The sequence below is a fragment of the Lipotes vexillifer genome, unplaced genomic scaffold (assembly GCF_000442215.2).
Source record: "Lipotes vexillifer unplaced genomic scaffold, Lipotes_vexillifer_v1.1 scaffold90, whole genome shotgun sequence".
Taxonomy (NCBI): Eukaryota; Metazoa; Chordata; class Mammalia; order Artiodactyla; family Lipotidae; genus Lipotes; species Lipotes vexillifer.
Window position 1 is genome coordinate 7,347,077 of NW_006782310.1, and position 12,494 is coordinate 7,359,570.

Below are 12,494 nucleotides of genomic sequence, written 5' to 3' on the forward strand. Positions count from 1 at the left end.
TAGGGAAAGGGGTATTGCTCCAGTTTTAACTGTAGGAAAGTTAAGGGAAATTCAGTGATTTGCTCAAAGTCACAGAGCAAATTAGTCCTTAAACTAAGAGTAGATTCAAATTATCTTGAGTCCTGTCTTTTGCCTAGTTCTTTCCACATTCCAAAGGGCTCAAGTATTATGAAACAACCTGCCATAAAGTGCAATCACATTTTAGGTAGAAAAAATGTGGTGTTCAAGAGATTTCAATTACTTGTGAGTGTGTGGGAGACATACAACTATGATTGAAATCCACAGGTCATTCAAAGACTTGCATTAAGTTCAGCATCCTCCTCCAGAAAATTGAGACACGTAGCTTAATATAACCTACTCCTTCCTCTTCTCTATGATATTATGTTTAGGTTTGTGGAGGACAATTCCAATCCCACTGCCCACAGGATAGTTACACATCCTATCTTTAAGGAGTAGCTTGTTATGTGATCTTGAGCATGATCTTGAACTTACCTATATGGACTTCAAATTATCTAAAGGGAAAATAGGGCTAATAACTTGCTCCCTAATGGTTCATGAAATATGAGGTTTTACTGAGAATGTATGGCATCATATTTGTCAACATAAAGGTAAACGCACTATATAAAATAAAGCTCCAATCCAAGACCCAATCCCAAAAAAAAGGGTTATTTTCAACTACCAAAACACATATGATTTTTTTTTCCTTTTCGAGATTCACAGGGTTCATAACATTCATTCCATGGAGATGGTGCTTAAATACAGCCTTGTACTAATCACAGTCTTGTCTTCTTCCCTTAATAGAAAGATTATAGTCATTCATTCACAGAGTCCCTCAACATTTTCAAAGCGGTTTCATTTACATGATCTCACTGGGTTCTAAATGAAACCCATTAGTGTTAGTCCAACTGGATACTACAGTTTCCATTCTTCATGGGTAGTTGTGATTTGCCCTGTCAGTTAGTGCAAAACCAGGATGGGAATCCTAGTACTTCATACCCTTGGTATTGATCTTTCTTTAGGGCTGAACCTCACCAATTCTTAAGGGAAATGCACTCCAATGGGAGCTTAAGATGTGTATTTGTCTTTCTACAGCACAGAACCATGCTCATAGAAAGAATTTCAAAGCACATGATTGAATGGATGAATTCATGAATCCCAATAGCATCATTAGTCATTTGATAAAACAAAAACAAAAACAACAAACAAACCAAAAAACCCCACAACTTTAACCTCTTTTATTTGTTTGTTTCCCAACAATCTACTATCTGGTTTACTTAAGTGCAAAGAAATTGTTTAAGATAGGAGAATATGCAACATTTAGATAATGGACATGTTAAAATTTCTTTACATGTTATCAATTCATTATTATACTGGCTTCAGACTATGATTTTCTATACCCAAAAGGGAAGAAATGTGTGATTTTAAAGGTTATTATTTCTATTTAAAGCATAGATGTGTTTAAGCAGCTGTAATAGTTTTCTGTAATGTGTTGAGAGGAGGGGTAGCCTGGAGACCTGGAGGCTGTCTCTCAACTTCGTGACTGAGAGCTGTGTGACATTTGTCAAACCAATTAACCTCTCTGTGTTTGAGAGTTTCCATGTTTTGAGGAGGTTAAAATAATACTTTTTTTCTATAGCTGTCTGTACCCACAAAGTGAAAGGCATGTCCTAGGGGAGCTAAGGCAATTATTCACATGATTCAGACCAAAATCAATCCTGCCATGAAATAAAAGGAAAAAAAATGTGTATTTGAAACTCAGCTGTCCAGATTGCCTGTCGACATCAATCAAATTCAAAGAATAAATGGTTCAACCCTTTCTTCCCTTTGCCTGTGTTATGAAAGCACCTTTAGGGGCATTTTAGCTTATTAAGACCAATGAGTGAATCATTAATGGCTTCAGGCCACTTAACAGGCAACCAAGAATACTTGAAACACAAGGAGGCTCTAGATTATTGGAAGGCTTAGGTGTTAAAGGATACTTGTCTCCCAAAATCACCTTCAAAATCATTATCAAAGAATAAGGGGAGAAAGAAAGAAACTCAGATTTAGTTTTGTGTGCAGTATGTGCTAGACATTGTGGGGGCTTGTTTCATTCATCTTACTTCATTCAGTCTTTACAATGACAATATTTGGTAGGGAGTTACAGAAGAGGAAATTGAGTCTCAAGAGAGTGAAGATCCTCCAATCACACAAATAACAGCTGGCACTCTGGGGTTCGAACCCTCATTCCAAGTCCATGAGCTGAGCTATCCAGCATACCATACTTGCCCCCAGGACATTCCTGATATGTTTCAATAAAATTCAGTAAACATCAGCGACTTCCTACAGAGTGCCAAGCATGATGTCAGGAGCTGAGCATAGTAATGTGAATTAACCATGGTCCTATTATCATGGACTTTTACCTGCACAGGTGAGAGTGACAAACATTAGTCTGACAGTAATGCAGCCTGAGCCATCTGTGTGGAAGTGCAGAGAAGGGGCTGTCACAGGCTCCCAGAAGCACCTCCAAGGGACAGAGTAGGAAAATATTTTCTCATGGTCCCCAGATAACCATCAAGAGCCTATTAGAATAGGCACAAATATCTATGCAGAGTTGTTACAGGACGATGGAGATAGTTCTCCCTCTTTCTTTAAAGTTCTTGTTGGTAGTAGAGTTTACTGGTTAAGAAAATGTATACAGTTACCAGATTCTCCTAAAAAGTATTAACCAGCTACTAGTAGAGCCCAAGATGGCATGCAATTATACCCACTAACCCAAGTACAGAATGTTGATATGTATAAACTTGACTTGTTTAACTAACAAACTGACCATTCAGATAACCTGGCCTTATGAGAATCCAATCAGTGGAAAGCAAAGCTAGATATGCTCTGGAAACTTAGTTTAAATAAGACTCCTGACACAGGGAGCAGATTGGCTAAGGATTGTGAAATAAATCACAAAAAGATCTGCACCAGATCTTGGCCAGGATAAGTTATAAGCTCTCAGTGTTCTGTTATGTGAATACAAACAGAAAAGACATTTTACTGGACAATGATAAAACTTGGTTGTAGATGAGGAGAAACTAATTGGTGATATTCAAGTTGGATAGACAGGCAAAGGAGTTCATAAAGTCCTCCCCTCCATGATGAAAACTAGAGTGGTAACAAAGCACTTAGACCAGAGGCATGCTCCCCAAAGGCCCCAAGCTAAGAACTGCAATCAGAGGAGACAGACGCTCAACATGAAATGCTGCAGCCAGGAAAGAGGCTAATGAGATTCCATCCACTTTTCCACAGGGCCAGCCATCACAGTGTCACTAGGCAGGGAGGTTGCTGTCCCTCTTATAACTACTCTTCTGAAACTGCATGTGTGACATGACATCTGATTCTCAGCAGCTTAATAGTGACACTGTCTACTTTGTCTAGCCAGACTGCAGCAGGGGGACAGAGTGATGATTAAGAGCCATGGGAAGGAGAACACATACATGAGAGCTCTGTAACATGAATGTGGGTTATTGCATTGGACTGACGAGGGTGAGGTAGATATCTGAATTTTGCCATGCCGATGCTGTCCAAGTTTCATGAAATGAGCCCACCTAAAATAAGGGCAAAATATAGATCTTGTCTTCCTTCCTTCCTGGAGAAGTGAATTTGTCTGACATTTAATTTAATGTTTTAACAACAACAACAAAAAAAAGAATTAGCAAATAAAATGTATATAAGCAAAAATGTACATATACTTGTTTCTACTTGGATGATGAAAGGAGCACATGGTTTTGTCAGGGCCAAGAGATGGTGAAAGGAAAACATAGCAGATTAGGACAGAGCAAATGTGGGGATTCATCACAACCTTGGTACTACTCACTATGGATTAGGGACAAGTTTCTTAATCCTCTGGATTCTCAGTCCCATGATCTGTCTTGTGAGCAACATTCACCCTTAAGGGGAGGGTCAAATGAAATAATGGATATTGAATTGATTAAAATTTACAAATATTGTATGTAAATAAAACCTCTGTGATTAAAACATTTTCATTCATTGTTTTGTTGGTTAATAGAGCTCAAGAGAAGAAATCAATCAGGAACATTGGAGAGAGTCAGTGATAATAATAAATATACAGTCCTCACAGATATAGTGCCAATACTATTCTTAAAAGGATGATTTGAAATCTTCCATACTTATTAAAAATGAGGTTAAAATTGTGAAAAGTTGGAGAGGGCCTGTTGGTATGTCCAGTAATCACTGGCTATTTAACAAGCCTGCTTAACTAGCCATCTGCACTAGTTAAAATCATTCTCTTTCAAAATTACCAAGAGGTCTTATTCATGATCAGAGAGATATAGATGGGATTGCACGTACAGCTACACAGGCTGTGCATTACACAAGTTTGCTGCCACATTCGCATAGAATTCAATGAGAATGGTATCTTCTAGAGTTGTATAATGAAGAGATCCTAATTCTAGGCATAACTCTAGAAGCCTGTATTTAAACCAAGTCATATTGAATACCAGTTTCTCGTAGGTCAGATCATTTTTGGTTTCTTCCAAATCCAACAAATGTGAAAAGTAGTTTACTACAAATTGTTTTGCTTTGGAAGAGAGCTACTTTCATCCTCCTACAGAATGAATTTCTTTCTGTGCCTGTCTCTGTAACATGGGGTTGGAAAAAATGACTAATACGTAAAAATTCAAGCATGTGGCAAAGAGGTGAGGGATTACTTTGAGGGGATGTCTTGCACACTAAATGTGGACACCTAGTTCTCCTCACAGGGTTGCCCTTCAGTATAAAGGAAACAATTTCTAATTTTCAGCTTTAAAAAAGATGATTTCAAGGGAATGAGAGTGTTTCATTTTCCTTCAATAGAAAGGAAAGGAATTATGTTAAGCTGAAGGCTTATGGTGCACATTTTGGCATTATATACATTATTCTTAGTGAATGAGGTGCTTCCCAAAATACAAACAAAAATATATTTATTTGCAAACCTATGGTTTCCAAAGGGGAAATGGGGGGGAGGGATAAATTAGGAGTTTGGGATTAAAATATACACAGTACTATATATAACATAGATAACAAATAAGGACCTACTGTAGCACAGGGAACTATACTCAATATCTTGTAATAACATATAATGGAAGAGAATGTAAGAACAAGAATGAATATATATAGCTGAATCACTTTGTTGTATACTTGAAACTAACACAACATTGTAAATCAACTATATTTCAATAAAAAATTAAAAAACAAAAATAATATATTTTTTTCTTGTATATACCTGTCAGTATATATTCTTAATTGAGCATTTATTAGGAAATGTTTTATAGGCTGAGATTTTCCTCCATCTTGATCCCTCTCCTCCTTAAGTTTCCTCTATCCTCCACAGTTGAGAAGGGGATGGCTGAATGCTATCTGATGATTTCCACCTGTGCTACCCAAGCCTCATTTCTCTGACCGTTGTCAGTCATTCATTTTTAGGGAGCCAACTTGGCCATGTTGTTCTTTAAGTTCGATTGGAGTCTTGGGAGGCAACAACACTGGTGGCCTCTTTTTTTCTCTACAAAATTGTCTCTCCAGAGAATGAATGATAGTCCCCATGTAGTTTGCAAAAAAAAAAAAAGTGAGTGAGTTAGATTTGTGATACTTAAAGAATTAACAATATCTTTATAAGAATTTTTGGTCATATATTTTAGTAAATAAGTTCATTCCCCAAGGATTTCATTTATTTTATGTGTGTTTCTTGTGTTGTTTAATTATTGTTACATTCTCTTACTTGATATTTTGCATGTATTTTAAGTTTTAATTTTCTCTCCTATGTTTGGATCTTCTCTATTCTTTAGCTTATATCACCCTGTTAATTTGTAAAATTCATTCTTGTCCATGTAGGACTTGGGAGTGGGCTATAGGAAAACAGCAAGGGTCAATTCTCTTTCTCTGTTGAAACTGCTAGAAGCCTGGGAATTCAAGAAATGCTGTGTGCACTTGAGCTATATTTCTTTTCTTCACTACTGAGTTTATGATGTTTAATGGGAAAAGAACTAGCTTCATCTTTTGAGACTTTAGTTGATTGTCGGTAGTAATAGTTTATAAAAAGTTTACTTTCCATTAGATGCCATTTTGAACAGATATGTACATTTTTCTGTGACGGTAATAGCTTAGTGGAAGGGAAGATCAACTCCATATAAGATGAGGGATATAGAATCTGCAGCTTAGTCATGAAACTGAGAGCTAATATAGTAGAATATACAGAAATTTACTTTGCAAACAATTTTGAGGAAACCAATAATTCTGCCTAGAGAGTTCAATCTTCTATCCATTTTCTTCTTCTCTTCTCATTCTCATCTGAGGTTAGTTCCCTAGGTCCTCAGTCTATTGACTGTATAGCTATGGCCAGCCTTAATTGAGGATATTAAAATAGGAACCTATGAGCTACCTTGTTCATTGTCCATCTTCATCACTATTGCTACTGTCATTCCTTCATGGGGGACAATGAGACAGTTATGGGTCAGTTATTTTGCTCTATATGGATATCATAGATTTTTCTCCTTTCCTGACCAAACTACTCACAAATTATGTCCCTGTGGTCACAATGGGGATGAGCAAACAAAGATAGATGTATCAGCACAAATGTCTTACTTACGTCTGCATTTAAAGCAAGTAACCTTGATAGAATCACACACTAAAAGGAGTGGATTTTACTGTAAGTTATAGCTCAAATCAGTAAGTACATTTTTCTTTTCAATAAATGTTATTAGAGGATCTACTATTTGCTAAGATCTGTGTTCACCTGTCATGGAATGAGTGTCCAGCTTTGCTCTTCTGTGCAATTACTAGGTGTTTCTGAAAGCAATTGTTGATACAGTGACAGAAATAATATTACTTTCCACTATTCATAAGCATGAACTTGAGGCCATCATATTTTAGGTCTACCTTCAATCTGACCTCTAACAATAAGCTTTCCCTGACCAGACTTTCCAAATAATTCTTCAAAGAGGAGGAGATGATTTATATTTTGGCAGCAGCTCCTAGTTAGAAGAGTGATTTCTCACGTTATAACTTAATTATCTCTACTTTTCGGATGAGGAAAGTCAAGTCTGGAAAGATTAAAAAGCTTGTTTTACTGCACACAATAAGGTAGTAACTCAAAGTTAGTAACCCAAACTCAGGGCTGCTGACTTGACTGTTCTTTCTACCACATTACGTCACCGCATGGATGCCCTCTCTTCATTTGATTTAGTCTGAGGTGCTTGAGGACAGCGGTATATCTTTTCCTATCACCAGTGGACCCTTCTGTCTGGAAGTCCTCATGGTAGTAGTTTCCTCCCAACTTACAGTTTGATCTGAATATGAAACGATGGCATAGGGTCCAAGGAGGGGCAGCTGATTATGAATATGAGCATCTCCACCCAAAAGATATGTGAATACAAATGTCACCACACACTTTATCTATTTCTCCTGAACTTTCTCTTATATCTTGCTCAGCTTCTTCAAATCAAACTTTCTCTCCAGAGCACTTTTACCTATCCCTATAAATGTTTCCTCTTTTAAGACCCTCTTCTGGAAGTCTTCCAGACTACTCAAACACTCATGTCTCCCATTAACAAAAATCTCTCTTCCTCTGAGAAATTATCTCTAATGAAATCATATTATTGTATCCTACCTTCCATTTATCTTTTAGTCATTCATTGTTTGCTATTTATTTAATCCACAGATTTATGCTATCATTATTATCAAAGGTTATATATTTTTCTGCTCTTTATACACAATTATACTCAAATACTTTTTCATAAACTGATTGATTATATCTCACTTAGATTCCCCTTTTGTATTATTCTGTGAAACTTAAAGCCAAATATTTATTTTTAAAGAAATTTCTGCTCAACCTGTAAACAACTGTGTCCTAAATATCGATTTTCTTGTTTGTAAAATCTACTGAGTATCACTGAGTGGGTCCTAAAGGCCATGCACTGAATGTTTGCCAGCATATCTGGAGTCAGATATTAATCAATTGATTCCACAAATCCATATTGACCTCCAAGTTTGTGAAGACCCTGTGCTGAGCCCTACTGTTATGAAAGATTCAATCCTGCAGAAATACAAGATCTGGGTTAAAAACACTTGGGATAAATTTTGAGCAAATGATGTATAATCTTTCTCACCAAAGCCTTCACCTCTGCATGCAATATTTGTATGTGCAAAAACCTGCAAATGTAATATTTAAATGACCATATCCATTTCTATTTCTTTCATTTTCTTAAATGCACTTAAAATAACTTAAAGTATGCTGGAATAATGATAAAATCACGGGCAAAACCATCTAAAGTTTCATTTTAAAAGCATGGGGTGTCCCTCTGCTCTCTTCACCAACTCACTTTCATTCCAAACAACATAGTCTGATGGTACTTAAATATAAATGCTCACATCCCTAAGGAACAGGAGGAGGCAGCAGAAGGGGAAGTATGCCGTGAAAGGCATTGGTACCCTAAGGGACAATTTTTTATCTCAGGAGAGCTGACCTTTTAGAGAAAGCAAATTGAATTATCTTTCTCATCCTTTACTTTTGCTGTGACATAATTAAAATGCATGTTAAATACCAACACTCTTGTTGTTTTGTATTCATAACCTTAAACTAAAATTAATCAGTTGTCACAAGGACTCAATACATTTGTGGTTCTTAGGTAAAAATCTGCATTTTTACAGGAAAAGCAGCTTTATGTATACACCCGTGAGAAAAAACAACAGAGGAGAATTAACTGGTGGACATTGAACATTCTTTTCTCCTGTTCAGAAAATAGCAGTCTCTTCATTCTGTTCTCTGTTTGTTGAACTAGCACTTATTTGATGTTTGACATGACGTTTTTTTGCCTCAAAAGGAGGAAACACTATTTTGTCTAAGTCTAATTAATATAAATTAGATCCCACAAAGTTTAATAAATACATTAATTTAGATAACCAGTATTTATTAAGCTATGATTTGGAGCCCAGATCCTTACCATGGATTTGTTATTCAACACATATTCACTGAGAACTTGAAAAACTGGTAAAAATTTATTTATGAATAACTCAAAGTCATTGTCTTCAGGCAAAAGATAAGTAAACAAGTAACAGACAATACCATGTTTCAAGTGCTCTAAAAAGGATAATCATATTCCCCAAAAAAGAGGCTTGGGAGACAAAGTGAGGGCTTCTCAAGGGGGTCATCAAAGCTAGATGTTGAATAGACCTGAGGAAAAAAAAAAAATTAAAGAAGAGCAAGACAAAAGGAAGAAAAACAAAATTAGTGCTCCACATGAAAAATGATATGATGTTGTCTGTATGAAGGTAGTGAAGTTGAGGGTAGGAAGAAGGCGTTGCAATCAGACCATGTTAAGGAGCAAAAAGAATCAAAGTGATCAACTGGATGATCAGATACAAAAGGCATTCAGGTTCGTGAAACATGTAGCCTCCACCCTCCAGGACTTTATATTTGTTTGAGAAACAAGTTGGAAATGTAAACCTTAATATTTTTAAGCAATTTAATGTTACAGAAGTAGCTGAACTTTGTAATTAGCAAATATTCTGCAATGTTAATTAGTCAGATGACTGGCAATAATTACTTTCTACATTATGACCACTAATGTATGGAAAATATGTCATATTAAGAGATAATCTAAAAATACTAGTGAATACTACTGTAAAATAACTAGTACCATGTTAGGAAAATAACACTAATTATATGTTAAACAGTTGAAGCAAAATGTTTAATTAATTTAAGACATTTTTCATTTATAAATCTCTGAGGAAGAAATGAATCATTTCATTGTGCAATTAGGGAATTGAACAGATATAGTTGTTTCAGAATATCTTTAGGCAATGGATTACTCACCTCCCTAGATCAATATTTGATCCCTATTCATCAATCAGTTCTTTCTCCTATCTGACCATGATCCCTGTAATTTATTTAAGCCCTTTTGCTTTTACTGGGTCTGCTCAGATTCCTTTTTGCTCTACCAACTATAGTTATTCTCTCAGTAGGGAGTGGCTTATCAGTACGATCCCATGCATTCTTGCTATGCTGGGACTATGGTTATTTTCCTTTGTTTCCATAGCTATATTTGAAGAACATGCTAGCATATTTCCTTAATACTTGCATATATTTTCTAAATATACCTCAGCTAGACACTGTTATATATAGGGGAAAAATAACAGCTATCTTTACTATTTTTTCTGAATTTTTTATTTCTCTTCCTAATTCTGAATTTTCTCTTAGAGAAATTGATATGAATGTTTGTTCCATGCAACACATAAACATGAGACATTTCCAGTGAGGTAAACATGAGGCATTTCCAATGAAGTTGCTAAATATTCTCAGTATACAGAAATGTCTGTCCCCATGTTCTAGATGGGACCTGGAGCAAAAGGAATGTCCTGACCCACCCATATCATATAGCCCTTAGATGCCCATATTCAAATCACCAAAACATCAGAACATGCCTAGCCTAGGATAATTGGAAGTTTACACACACACACACACACACACACACACACACACACACACACATTTTTATTTAGAATGTCCCAGTCATTTCCTTCAGGGGAGAGCTTCAGCCAGCTCACATTTTCTATATTTTCTGTTCTCTTCTCAAACGTACTCCCAGGAAGGAATCTCATCTAACTGAGTAAGTATTTCAGGCAGTGTACTACAACTTTCTGGGAGGTTTTATTTTAAGCCTTCTTCACATTTGTGAGATGGAAGGTGTTGTTCCCCATTAAGAAATGCAGGCGCTAATAAGCAGGTCGTGGAGCTCATTGGGAGAATAGCAGGGGTCCTCCCCAGAGCACTTTAAATGCTGCCATGGAGCCACACTCTATTCTGCCTCTATATAAAGCAACTGTACATCTGAATAATGACTCAGTTCTTTTCTCCAGCTGTTGATGTTGATGACCCACAAAGTCTGAATTTAGAATCCGATACAAACTCTGAGCCTCCATCCTTTGCAGCAGATAACATCAATACAGCGTCTGACACTGTGTGGTCAGGTCTGGACTGACAATTTGGATTTTGGCCTACTGATTGCTGTGAGATCTTGTTCAGCTACTCTGAGCTTCGATACCCTTTTCTGTAAAATGAGGAGTGCAGTCTATTTCATAGGGTTGCTATAAGGATCAAATAAGTATATGTGTGAGGTTCCCAGACTAGCACAGTGCCCAAACTGTACAGCCTTATTAAATGTTCTTTCCACTTGACTTCTTTCTAAATCAAAATCTGTGAGTTTTGCACATGCCATTCTTTTTCCTGTCCAGAGTTTTAGTCTCTAAAGCATGAAACAATACTTGGTCAGGGGGAATAGGGTACGTAAAATAAAGTTATTATTGGTCACTGAAATATATGATGAATTCAACATGCCACAGACTCTAGTAACCTGTAATTTAGATACAATAGTGAACAATTCCTGGGTTTCCCAAATGAAAGACACTTATTCAGATACTTACATGTATGAAACATCCAGCATAAATGTTTACTAGTGCATTCACAGCTGTATATTTATAAAGCTTCAATGGCTGCCGGGAATCCCTAAGGCCATCTGATCTACCTCCCTGGCTCTAAGCAAAGCAGTGTGGTCTGACCAGTCTCCAGTCTGGATTGCATATGATAGAAGGATGGACTATGATGCATTGCATCTGTGAAACTGTCTACCTTTTCACATAGAGGTATATATAAACTCAGCTCTATAAATATCATCTTGGAAAGGTAGGCCCCAAAGTAAAATTGGAAGTACAGAAATTGCATGCATTCAGGAACAAGAACCACCAGTTTTCACAATGCTAAGCAATGTCAAGGACTTTCCTCTTAGTCCAGAAGATTCCTTGAAATGGCTTAAGATAAACTATTATCAACACTAACTTCTTTTCCATACATTATAACTATAAAATTAAGTGGAAAGATAAAATCCATCATGAGGTTTCATTTGAATTTTATATATGTAAGGGTGTATTTTGTACAGGACTTACAAATGAAAAATATTTACAGGTAAAAAGGAATGGTTGAATTATCAAATGCAAATTGCTCATGTATTGAAGGTGAAGACATAATAACAAAAAGTCCTTCTCTTTTATTTCCCTAGTTCTATATGTATCTGCAAGGCTGTGTGTGTGTGTGTGTGTGTGTGTGTGTGTGTGTGTGTATGCACAAGTATATGTCACAATAGCCACCTATTCACAACCACCATCCTGTAAACATTTGCTTTTAAGTTCACCTACCTAACTGGAATAAAATTATTTAAATTATTCAGCATCTAAAAACACTAAAATGCACATGGGCCCAGTTGGCAGTTATTTTATGCCTGTTCGACGTTGCAGCCCACAATAAAGAAGGAGGGAGCTGGGCTTCTTCCAGCATCACAGTGACACACTGTTCACACATCAAAAGTTATACATCAGAGGCATTTGATGTTTATGGGAACCTGTTTGCTTGATGTCACTTTGGTAGCTCAGCTCTGAGGTTTCCTTTGAAGAGAGAAGGGATGGAACGTGTAGAAATG